The sequence below is a fragment of the Glycine max genome, chromosome 18, assembly GCF_000004515.6.
Source record: "Glycine max cultivar Williams 82 chromosome 18, Glycine_max_v4.0, whole genome shotgun sequence".
Lineage (NCBI taxonomy): Eukaryota > Viridiplantae > Streptophyta > Magnoliopsida > Fabales > Fabaceae > Glycine > Glycine max.
In genome coordinates, this window is record NC_038254.2 from 10550941 (window position 1) to 10564709 (window position 13769).

General features: G+C 35.2%; 1 long non-coding RNA gene across 1 annotated transcript; it reads right to left on the reverse strand.

Moving 5' to 3' along the window:
- Positions 1-2909: 2909 nt before the first annotated feature.
- On the reverse strand, positions 2910-3487 carry LOC121174071 (uncharacterized). The gene is made up of 2 exons (XR_005889812.1): positions 3277-3487; positions 2910-3023 (listed from the first exon to the last, which is right to left on the reverse strand). It is a non-coding gene; the product is annotated as an uncharacterized lncRNA (long non-coding RNA).
- Between the last annotated feature and the right edge of the window lie 10282 nt (positions 3488-13769).

Sequence of the window (13769 nt, forward strand, 5' to 3'; positions counted from 1 at the left end):
ATTTTTACCATGAAATGACTTCTTTTTTTTCCTAACTCCCTTTGTTCTATGCACTCATCGTGATCTTTTAATTTATTATTAGCATCAATCCAGTATACTATTTATGTATATACTCACTATGCAAACGTATTACGTATGCAATCAAATAAAGTATTCTAGAATTCCAGAAAAAATGAAATAAAATATTCTAAAATACTAAAAAACTTTCCTTTATTACGTAATCCACCAAATAAAATATTTGGAAAATATTAAAATCTTACACGTAAAAATATTAAAAAAATTACTTATAAATATGGTCAATATATTTTTTTAAATTATATTTTTTTATCCATAAACTTAAACTAAATTTTGTTTAAAAGATGAAGTCCAATATATAATAATAATTTGTCAAAAAAGTCTAGTTTAATTGAGGATGGGTGAGTTTTGTAAATTTTTTAATATCATCATTTATTCTAAATAATAATAATAATTAGTAGTGGGTCCAATAAGGTTTGAGGTGACGTGGCAATAGTTTGGCGCAAAAATGGAGGTAACCGGAGGTTTTTTAATAACCTTTAATAAGGTTTTCTAATATCACCATTTATTGTAAATAGTAATAATAATAATTTTTTATGAAAGATAGATATAGCATTGCTAAATACAAAGAGAAGAGCAGCTCATTGAGCTTCTTCAAGAATAACTATGCCTTCTTCGCTCTTCACTGAAAATAGTTATAAGATCGAGTAGTATTAACTAAGTACTAACCACTACATAAACTGAGAAACAGATAACTATGGCTTCTTTTAGCTTACCTTGGTATTAACTAAATGAGGAACCCGAACCCTTTTGGAGCCATCAGGTAAACACTTACAAGGTGAAGGGTTTTCCATATCAGTAAAAGCATTGCAAACCTGCAAACAAATCACAACCAAATAATTAGCATACAGATTTTGTTTTGTCCAACACTACAATAAAGATCTTTACTAATAATTAAAAGACCCAAAAATCATGTTATTCTGCCACAAGTTGAAATTTGATACTGCCAATTATAATTTAACTATCTGAAAGCATAATACTATTGAGACAAGTAATTCTCACTTGCTAGGAAGATTATTTGGGTAAGGATTAAAACAGGGACAAATATGTTATAGTTTATGCCCACATTACTGTCCAAGTCAATATGATGACCAATCAATCACCTGTTTTTCATCCTGAAGCCCTCTATTAACTTAGTAATTTAACATGCTGAACAATTAATATTACCACTTTTGTGAAACCAAGTTTAAATCTTATTAAAGAAAACAGTATAACATGCTACTAAACAATATAACTTTGCTTGAAACAAATCAATGGATTGACAGTAGCACAATGGCAATACTACTTTATGGATTTGTAGCAACTGAATGATAGACATACATTTTACAATTTTGTATTCCATATATCTTGTTAATAATAGGAATTGTTACACTGCCATAAATATTAAAAGAATCTGACATTCTCTATTGGGACCTGGGATAATTTGACTTCCGTCCTTGATGACAATGGTATCATCACTGTGTACCTTGACCCCATCAACAAGTATTGTATTTTGACTACAGCATGAATGCATGATACACCCAGAAACAAAAGAATTAAAATAAAAGGAGTAAAATATGAAAAGGAAAGGAGATAACACCCTTCTTGAAGTGATAAATAAACATCTAATACTTCAACCCAGAATGGGGGGGTGTAAAAAACATTTAAAAATAATTATTTAAGTAATCAGTATTCATTCACCATCATGAAGCTGAAACAATCATCATGGGGTGAGAAGGCCACAGAGATTGTCCCAACTAACAATCATCATGAAATTTATCTGCTCCAACTGCAATTTCGAATGATATTTGTCCAATAATAGATGAAAAACATGGGGTGAGAGATGGGATCCTGTATGAGCATCCACAGCACTAAAGGGATCATCAAACAGATATACATCAGCAAATTGCTATAGAGCATGGGGTATTTGCACTCTTTGCTTCTGTCCACCACTCACATTTTGATTTATTAGTTAGATATGAACACCTTTGCATGCATGAACCTAATAATACATTAAGTAGTTGAGGTACCATGAATATGTGTCTTGAACCTTGATTATTGACAGGATATATTTGGTACTTACAGACTGTTTGACATGGTCACTAGATGACAGGATATACAACCTTTCTCGCCCAAGGCGCCGTGCCAGCTCTTCCGCTAAAGCTTGACCTAGTGGATCATTATCAGTTGTCAGGATAATGCGAACTGCCTAAAAAAACAAAGAGAGGAAACCAAATTACTAAGCAGTTCACTTCTGTGTTAGAAAGATCCAATTGAATGGGAAGAAACCAAATGTGTGTACCTTATCCAAGTACTCTTTGCAGTTCCACAGGTATCAAAATGCAGTGTCCTGACTTCATAGAGACAAGCACACACAAATTAACATATTATAAAAGCTAGAGTAACATAAACAAAATTTATACATAATGGCAATATAACACATGTTGAGTACGAAAAGTCACTTACTTTGAGTGTATAGTCAGTAATGAGACTACGCTTTTTGTTCCTTCCATTGCAATAGCCTAAAAATGTTGAAACTGTGAGAACCATTATTCAATAAATTAACAAAGTTGTTTAGTCTTTGGGACATAATAATAACATAATTAGTACTACCTTCATGAAAAGGTCAAGTTCTGCCTCTGGAAATATTTCAGCTTCCTTTTCCCTTCGAGCTAGCTCAGCTAATAGGTCTACAATAACGTACTTGTCAAATAAGTTCCAACCAGATATAAATACGTGCATTAAAATATTAGTTAAGGTATAAGAAAGGGAAATACAAAAAAATTGCGAGTAATCTTTTATCCAGAGAAATTAACAGATTAACAAATTTATTCAGAAAAACCTCAAGAAAAACCTGAAGAAAACTCTACCCTCTTTGTTTAAGGATTAACCTGCTCATTTCTTCCCAAGATTTTTCTTTCAAAATGAAGCCCTCTTTTGTGGTCTCTCTTATGCTTTTGTCATTCCTCCTTGCAAAAATTGAAGGTAATTATAATTAGTTAAAGCAATATTTTCAGCTTAAAATATGGCTTCCTATTTGATGAACCACCTCCTTGCAAAAACGGGAAGTTTTCAAAACAAAAAAAAATGAGAAAAATAAAAGAGACTAATGATCAACAGAAACTAACACCAAGACCAAGCCTTTTATCAAAAAACTGAAAGTTTTCAAAAAAAAAAAAAAGATTAAGAGAAAAATGAGAGATTAATCAACAAGAAACTAACACCTCGTTCTGCTTCGAAGTCTTCATCCCTCTTTTCAGCACGTATATTAGCGACTTCACCGCACCCGCATTCGTTATAAGCGCCTTGTTCTCTTCCAAAAGAGACAGGTTCAGCAACGCCGTCACCGCGTGTTCCTGCGTCCACAAATCGCTGTACCAGAGCAGCGGAATTAGAGTCGCCACCGCTCCGGACTCGCCGATCAGAGCGCGGTTGTCGGCTCGCTTCTTCGCCAACTGCATATATAAAAGGGGATTTAGGGTTTACGAAGATGGGAACAGTGTCCAACATGAGTTTTTATAATTAAAAATCATTTTCCAATAAATAAAATAATTAAAAATCACTTGAATCTAAGACGGTCTTTATAAAACCGCCTTAGTAAGATTAAAATCAAAGGCGGTTTCACTAAAACCGTCGTTGACGGCATAATATAATTGGCGTTAATTACGAAAATAGCACTGCATTATGTATTACATCGGTTTTTGATAACCGATGTAGATACCATGACGTGAAAAGGTGCTTTTGCAATAGTGAATAGCGGCACAATCATCATACCATACCAACTTACGTGTGCATGGTTTTGATTGATTCGCAAGTGCATCATAGATGAATATAAAATTCTTAAGCAATAATTAAATTAGTTTAAAAGCTTGTGAAAAGAATAATAAAATAAATTGACATAGAATTAAATTAAAATAAAGAAAAACCAACATAAAATTAAATTAATCAATTAAGACAGACAAGATGAGAGAAGCCAATATTAGAAACAAAAGTTAATTCAGAAGATGAGAATGTTGAGAGAGTTTAACCTACCATAACTACTCTTGATGTAATATTAATGATTTTTCTCTATTTAAGGTTATTCTAATTATCAACTGCATCTACTCATATACTCTAACTATGATTCCTCAAGTGAAAGAGCCTAATTTATTTATTTTCTCTGTCTAATCTCTTTAAGAGGTAAAACATTTAAATTGCATTAAGAATAGGGATATATATTAGATTAAATAAAATCATTATATCCCTAGAGATGAATTATTTAGATATCATTTTCCAGTTCTATTAGAGAATAACACTTCCCATTGCTACCCCTAAAACTTGTCATGCATATGAGTGATCAAACCATAAACAAAGAAATTAAGCACAAAAAAGGATAATAAAAAAGTAATAATTTTAAATAGATAGGAAGATTAAACATCAAGAGGAGTTGGCTATTAAGCTCCCAACAAAAGGGATTTTAGTCCCCCATTGTCATAAGAGACTTTATAATTGCAAGTGGGTAATGAGTAATGAAAGAAATAGATAACAAAGGGAATGGAGGGAAGGAATGACTCTTAGTGATTACTTTTCTTGCTTCTAACATTTGTCTTCTATAAGGAATTGTATTCTCTTGAATATTCGTTGTCTGTCTTTTCTTCTCCTCCTCTTCCTCTTTTTATAAGTACAGTTCAACTTGGATTTCATGCAATCTTTGCGCTAAGCGCGACTGTCGCGCTTAACGAGTGTGGCAGTAATCTCGCACTCAGCATGTGACTCAAGCTAAGCACACTTTCACGTATCAAACTTCTTCATACTTCCTGGCGCTAAGCGTGTTATGCCCACTGTGCGACTGTGTCGTGCTGAGCGCCTTAGTCGCACTAAGTGACCAGCTTCAGATCTTCAATTTGTTTTCTTGGACTTTACTTTGTTTTTCTGGGGCAATTATTTCTATAAATTCATAAACTTGAACACTTTTTGTACAAAAACTTAAATGATGTTAAAATTTTAATTATTCACACCAAAAAGGAAGAAATAAGAGAAAAATTATCAATTCCTATATGATTTAATCCCAAAATATACATATACATAACAATTATCATGCACAAAATCAATATCAGCATTCAATCTAATTTTGAATTATGGGACTAACATTAGGTGACTTATCAGCCAAAGCTGGAATGGAAATAGCCTTTGGTGAAAAAAGTATATGAAGCACGCTACATTGATTGTGAATAATTTATAGTGATTCATGAGGAATGTTAGCACATTAATCGTCATACCCACCAAACACAAATGTCACATTATCTCTCTCTTTTTATTAATTACTTTTTACTTAATTAACCAATGTATGTTAGTTTTCTTCTTCAATCATTATAAGAGAGAGAATAAATTTATCTTTTTATTTCATAACATTTATTGTAAAATAATTAAGAGTATTTTGGTAAAAAATAATTAATGTAAAAGACCACTTGAAAAGAGTCTTATATTTAAGGACGAAACTAGTATAATATATTAAAATTAATTAAATTGGATTCTTTGTACCATAATAAGAGACTAGAACATTGTATTTTATACATCAAGAAATTAAAATAATCTGTCTTTCATTCTATTAAACTGGTACAATATCTTTCTAATAAGGCTAAATTGTAATTTTGATCCCTATAATTCTTAATCTACAATTTTGGTTCCCTTGTTTTTTTTTTTTTTGCGATTTTTGTCACCTATTTTAAAAAAATTCACAATTTTGGTTCAATTTTCAACTTTCCATAATTCATTTCTTTTATTTTTATATTTTAATTAATTAAATTATTTTTTCATGCTATCTTAAGTTAATATATTAAGTTTAGGGTTCAATTGGATCAAAACAAAAGAGAAAAACATGCAAAATTGAATATTTGACCAAAAATTGTGAATTTTCTAAAATAGGGGGACAAAATCGTGAGAAAAAACAATAAGGTAACTAAAATTGCGAATTAGTAATTGTAGGGGAACCAAATTAAATTGCAATTTATCCTTCTAATAAAGTGGTAGAAGAGCCTAATTATTTTAGAGAAACACATGGACATGGTTGAGAGATAGTGACGAGGATCAACTCTCTAAATTATGGATGCAAATCTATGTACCTAAAGCAATGAAATACTATTCATTATGAGAACATAGCGAATTAACGCTTAACAAGAGTGTGAACATTTTAAATACATATGGACATGAAACTCTAAGTACCTGAAGCAAGGAGGACATAATTACTTGAACTTAGAATAAAAACAAAGACCTTTGAGATGGACTTGAGAATCGAAGGTTAATCAAGCATAAAACACTGAAAGATGTGAGGATATCGATAAAACTTAATAAAATGGACCAAGAAGTCATGAATTAGGAAGTGCAAGAGGCACATGTTTTATTGTAATGAGAATGTTTCTGTGTGTTGTTGGATGGCCTGTTATGAGGAACAAGACATGATCGCATTTGGATGGCATGTCATTCGAGGAAGATCACTTACATGATAGACAACCAAGAAGGCAAGTGTAAAAGGGTCACATGAGAGCTCCGATTGGATTGGATGAGATTATTATGAGAGACGAGATTGTGATGTGACCACTATGGTAGTGGGGGAGATGTGGTCTTCATGTGATGGAATTACAAAATTTGAGGAGTGTTGTCTGATACTTGTGACAAAGGATATAGAAATCTGTAAAGAATATGTCCCTATGAAGGCGAATTGTTGAGGAGTCAATTCTCAGAGTCTAGATGGCCATGCAGAATGATACCTAGGGAATGAATCGCTGACTTGACGTTTCTTGGGGTATGGCGCTGAGTTTGTGGTCGCATTTCCATAGTGCCAACTTAGGAATCCCAACAAATGCAAGCCATAATTGATTGGCGAGAATCTGCCATTGCACCATGGTGTAAGGGTGTACTCCTAACAGTTATGCATCTTAACAGTGTAAGCCCACTAAGTTTTGGGAGTTCCAATTGATTTGAGCTTAAGTATTATTAAAACTAAGAAGTGATTCAAATGGGTTGGAGTACGAGTGTGAATCGCTAGTGTCACCTTTAGGAGGTGTTTGTTTGTATGTTTGTGACCTAAGGGTCGTTTGTTTGATGGTCTATCTTAAGGAGGGGGACTAACCCATATGCCTTTTGTTTTAGACTCTAATGGCAAGCAAAAGGCCATGGACCAATCTTTGGGTTCATGCGTTTGATGGGACTTGGACGCATGACGAGCAATCTCATGAAGATCATTTTGTGGGATACCTTTGTCTGTTGGTGATGGCTCTGGAGGTTTTTCAATCACATACGCTCTTGTTTGAAACAAATAATCTAATCTTATTTAATCGATGTTTTAAATTCATATCAACTAATTAATGTTTTTGTTATTTTATTTTTTCAGTTTTTGTTTCTTCTATCAAATTGGTTGTGTTGTGCTACTGGGTTTATTAAATTGTTGTTTCATTAGTTGCATTGATGTTTTTTACTGCAGTTACTGATTGTTATCATGATTATTAGCGTCACACAATTCAAAATACGATATGCATATATGATTCGATACGATTCGACAAGTTGGCTACACGAATCGGTGAACAAATCATTTTAGTGCTTGAATCACACCATTAATCGCATAAATAGGACTTGAATCGAAAGAATCACGATCTAGAGAAGACTCACACGATTTTTGCATAGGTTCTAATGAGGCCTCAAAAGGAGTTGTGGCACCTTGCTGCTCCTCTAGGGGTCAACACATCCAACTGAGGCAACACTTTTTGTGATAAATATTGGAGGCCTCAAATCATGACGTTCGTGGCTATATTTTCATCTAGTGAGATAGATAGAAGAGATGAACTAATTCATAATATACTATCCTCAAACGACAACGTATTGTAGTATTATTTTTTTAACTTTAGCAACTTTTGTGCAAGATAGAATGTGTTTTGACTTTGGGTTGATGTAATTCCCCAACAAACATTGCATGGATTTTAGGTGATGTCCTTCCTACGAAGCCTAGATAAGGGTTACTACATGGTATGATACCACACAAATACATAGATATGAAATGTTTTAAAAAAAATTATATATGAATGAAAATTTGTAGATTTCTATTATAAAATTTTACCCAATGCTTATAATGATTATCACACGTGTAGCATTTGTTCAAGCGATATAACTACACAATAATAACAACATATTGTAACAATGTCTGAAAAGAAAACAAAACATGCTAGGGACAAGGGACAAATTGATATTTTTATTATCAAATTTCAGAAACAAGGGATGAATCAAAAACCAATAAAAAAAAACAACCCACAACATCACCCCAACAATAACAACCCACTAAACTCAGTTAAACCACGGAGAAATTGAATGCAAAATCACAAAATACAGACACCACTCTTGTGTTGGGGAGATTCAAGGGGAGTAAACACTAGATAGATTTACACTAGTGGACCATGAGCCACCACATAAGGGAACTTGACACCACACTTTAACCCAAAACCTTAAGGCTCAAGTTTATGCGTCTTCTCCTCACTTTTTTCACTTCTACTCGATATGGGACTTCACCTCACACTTGTACTCCAACAATCTCCCCCCTCAAGTGTGAGTCTCTTCCACATGGTAGCCTCCCCCTCGAGTGGAAGTCATTATTATTCACAAGTATAGCCATTAGATCCCACATGCTCTAGCTACTTGTGGTACTTGCACTGTCGCTCCATCTGCGGGACACACTGCTTGGACTCATCGCCAGGAAGACTTTCGATACAAGGGATCCCCAAGGCTAAGGATCCATCGCCACCATCTTACTCGTCTGAGCCAGTCACCAAGTCGAACCATCGGCTCTGATACCAGTTGTTGGGGAGATTCGAGGAAAGTAAACACCAGATAAATTTAACACCGATGGACCATAAGCCACCACATAAGGAAACTTGACACCACACTTTAACCCAAAACCTTAAGGCTCAGGTTTATGGGTCTTCTCACTTTTTTCATTTCTACTCGATGTGGAACTTCATGTCACACTTGTACTCCAACAATTTGAGAATTGTTGGAGTTTTGTGGTCTTAGTTCCTTTGTCCCACATCGCTTGGTTTGTAAAACTTGTGTCTCATTAGTGTTATATATATAGAGACACCTTGTAAGCTTTAAAATGTGCAACTAACAAGAAATTTTTCTTAGTGTAGCCATGGACGTAGGTACATACATTGTGTGTTGAACCATGTTAAAACTTTGTGTCTTCTCTCTCTTCTCCTTATTCCTTTCTCTTCTCCTTATTCTCTCTCGTCAGGGGATAAGCCAGACAACATAAGGCAATAAAAATGGAACTTGCTAGATTGACAGGCTCTTGGCGTGATCAGATTGACATTAGCCAAGAATATCACATTCAATACGGTAAATGAGAAGACTACTGCAGACTTAATGAAGGCATTATCAGCTATGTACGAGAAGTCGTCTGCAGCCAACATGGTATACTTGATGTGTCGATTGTTCAACCTCAAGATGGGAGAAGGTATCTCTGTAACTAATCATATTAATGAATTTAATACTATTCTTGCCCAATTGGAGTCAGTGCAGATTAAATTTGAGGATGAGGTGAAGGCATTGATTCTATTGTCATCACTACCGGATAGCTGGGCTGCAACTGTTACTACAGTTAGTAGTTCTATAAGGGAGAACACATTAAAGCTTAGTGACATCCGTGACTTGATCTTAAGCGAAGATGTTCGCAAGAGAGACTTAGGAGAATCTTCTAGTAATGTTTCCAATTCAGTATTGAATATTGAAGGCAGAGGAAGGACTACCCAGAAGGGTCAGAATGGTCGAGGCAGATCAAAGTCAAGAGGGAAAGGTCAGACAAAATTTTGAAGTGACATTATCTGCTGGAATTGTGACAAGAGAGATCACTTTACCAATTAGTGCAAGGCACCAAAGAAGAACAAGGCTCACAAAAATAAGAAATGCGATGATGATGAATCCGCAAATGCAGCAACTGATGAATTTGATGATGCATTAATTTGCAGCTTGGATAATCCTGTTGGTTCATAGGTTATGGACTCAGGTGCGTCATTCCACACCATTCCCTCTAAAGATTTATCGTCTAAATATATTTTTGGAAGGTTTGGGAAAGTTTACCTTACAGATGGAAAATCTCTTGACATTGTCGAAAGAGGTGATATTGACATCAAGACCTCCAGTGGATCCCTATGGACATTGCACAATGTCAGACATATTCCTGCCTTAAAGAGAAATTAAATATCTATAGGGCAGTTGGATGATGAGGGGCATTACACCACTTTTGGAGATGGAGCTTGGAAGGTAACAAAAGGCAATCTCATTGTGGCTCGTGGAAAAAATCGATGATCTTTTTACATGATTGCAGATGAGGATATGGTAGCACTTACTGAGGCTGTCAATTTCAACCCTATGGCATCAAAGACTTGGACACATGAGTGAAAAAGGAATGAAGCTTATGGCGGCAAAGGGTAAGTTGTCAAGCCTGAAGCATGTTGATGTTGGTGTATGTGAACATTGTATCTTTGGAAAGCAGAAAAAGGTTAGCTTCTCAAGGGCAGGGAAGACTCCTAAAGTTGAAAAGCTAGAATTGGTGCGCACAGATGTTTGGGGGCCAGCCCTAGTGAAATTTGTTGGAAACTCACACTATTATATCACTTTTATCAATGACTTTACCAGAAAGGTATAGGTTTATTTTCTTCAAAATAAATCTGATGTGTTCTCTATGTTTAAAAGGTAGAAAATAGAAGTTGAAAATTAGACAAGTCTAAAGGTTAAAAGTCTGAAATCTGACAATGGCGGGGTGTATGATAGTCTGGAGTTTAAGGACTTCTATCCAGAACATGGGATCAGAATGATTAAGACAATACCAGAAACACCTGAGCAAAATGGTGTTGTAGAAAGGATGAATAGAACCTTGAACGAGAGAGCGAGGTGTATTGGGATCCAATTTGGCTTGCCTAAAGCATTCTGGGTAGAAGCAATAAACACAACAGCATATCTCATCAATGAGGACCATCAATTCCTTGGAAATATCAGCTGCCTGAAGAAGTATGGTCTGGAAAGGAGGTAAAACTTTCACATTTGAGAATTTTTGGTTATGTTTCGTATATACTGATATACTCTAATAGTAGAGAAAAATTGGATCCAAAGGTGAGGAAGTGTTATTTTATTGGTTATGGATCTGACATGTATGGCTACAGGTTTTGGGATGACCAAAACAAGAAAGTTATCAGAAGTAGGAATGTCAATTTTAATGAGAACTTATTTTATAAGGACAAATTTTCTGCAGAATCTACATGTGCAGGTAAACTGCCAAATTTTTTTGAGAAAGCAACACTTGAAGAAATTTCAGAAAGTGATGTAGCCAATAGAAACCAGAGTGCAGGCGTAGAGGTTGAGTCAGAACCAGAACCATCAACTCCTCCAAGAAAATCTAGTAGAATTTCAGTACCACCAGATAGGTATTCCCCTTCATTGCATTATTTGTTGTTAACTGATGCTGGTGAGCCATAATGTTTCAGTTAGGCTACGCAGGGGAATGACTCTATTGAGTGGGAGCTAGCAATGAAAGATGAGATGACATCCCTTCAGAAGAATAAGACGTGGTCTTTAATTAAATTGCCAGAAGGAAAGAAAGCTTTACAAAATAAGTGGGTGTATATGCTAAAGGAAGAAGATACAAGGCAAGACTTATGGTGAAAGGGTTTCAGCAAAAACAAGGAATTGATTTCACAGAGATCTTCTTTCCAGTTGTAAAGATGACTACCATCAGAGTTATTCTGAGTATTGTAGCTGCAGAGAATCTTCACTTGGAGCAGTTAGATGTTAAAACTGCATTCTTGCATGGGGATTTAGAGGAAGACATTTATATGACCCAACCAGAAGGTTTTGAAGTGTTAGGCAAGGAGATTCTTGTGTGCAAGCTTCATAAAAGTTTATATGGCTTGAAACAAGCACCAAGGCAGTGGTACAAGAAGTTTAATGAGTTTGTGAGCAACTCAGGATTCAAATAGATGTGACATGGACCATTATTGCTACATTAATAAATATACTAATAGCTATGTTATCCTTGCCGTGTATGTTGATGACATGTTGATTGCAGGATCTAGTATGGTAGAAATTAACAGGTTGAAGCAACAGTTGGCAGAAAAATTTGAAATGAAGGATCTTGGTCCAGCTAAACAAATCCTTGGTATGAGAATTCTTAGAAACAAATCAGAAGGAATTTTGAAGTTGTCTCAGGAGAAATATATACACAAGTTGCTTGACAGGTTTCACCTTGAAGATTCTAAGACCAGGAATACCCCTTTGGGATCTCATTTGAATTTTTCAAAGTAATTTTTGCATACAGATGAAGAAAAATGTTACATGTCAAGAGTACCATATGCATTAGTAGTTGAGAGATTGATGTATGCCATGGTGTGTACCAAACCTAACATAGCACATGCAGTGGAATTTGTCAGTAGGTTCCTATCAAATCCAGCAAATGAGCATTGTGAAGGGGTAAAGTGGATACTTAGATATCTGAAGGGTACTTCAGGGATGTGTTTGTGATTCAGAAAAAGCAATCTCACTTTACAGGGATTTTCAGATGCAGACTTGGGAGGAGATTTTGATACCAAGAAAAGCACACCATGGGCTACATTTTTACTTTGGGAGGTACTGCTATGAGTTGGAAGTCTAAACTTCAACATATAGTTGCTCTCTCAACCACGGAAGCCGAGTACATAGCTATCTCAGAAGTAGCTAAGCAGATGATTTGGCTAAAGAATTTTCTCAATCAATTAAGGAAAGAACAAGATAATGCTTCAATGTTCAGTGACAGTCAAAGTGCTATAAGTCTTTCTAAGAATCCAGTCTTCCATTCTAGATGCAATCATATTCAATTAAGAGATCATTTTATCAGGGAGTTGATAAATGATGGAGACTTATCTTTGCTGAAGATCTTATGATCAGAGAATCCAACAGATATGTTGACTAAAACTATTACAACTGACAAGCTGAGGCTTTGCATTGCCTCAGTCAGCCTTCAAGGATAATTAAAGATGAAGGTGTTACACTAGGTAAAGAGTCGATGAACTCATTGCTTTCAAGGAGCTGCTAGAGTTTTGGAACTTAGACCCCAAGTGGGAGAATTGTTAGAGTTTTGTGGTCTTAGTTCCTTTGTTCCACATCGCTTGGTGATAAGAATCATGAAACTGGCCAAATGCAGGCTAAAGGCCCAAGTGGAGAAGGACGAAGGCCCAAGTAGAGAAGGATGAAGGCCCAAGTGGAGAAGGATGAAGGCCCAGAGGTAGAGACACTATCAAGACTATTAATTGTTTCTGAAGGCCCAAATTAATTTGAAGGCCCATAATAAATATGTTCTATTTTTATCAATAATTTTTATTTATTGTAATTTTGGCCCAAACTGTTTAGAAGGCCCATATCTATTTTTATCTTTTTGTTCAGATACACTATTTGTATTGGTTTTTGTTTTCAATAAAAGGACTTTTGGCATTTGATAAAATTTGGTGAGAGCTTCTCTCTGGGTTCCTTGTTGAACCAATCTCAGACTTATCAAGGTAATCCTTGTGGCGTCTACCCTGACTTATCTTCGTTCACCGGAGAAGTGGCGTCATCCAAATCTCCGTAGCCTATATCAAGCGATCCGCTCCTAGTTAGGTTCACATCATCTGGTATCAGAGCTTCAGCTCTTGATACAACTTCTATCCTATCCTATCATTTTTCTT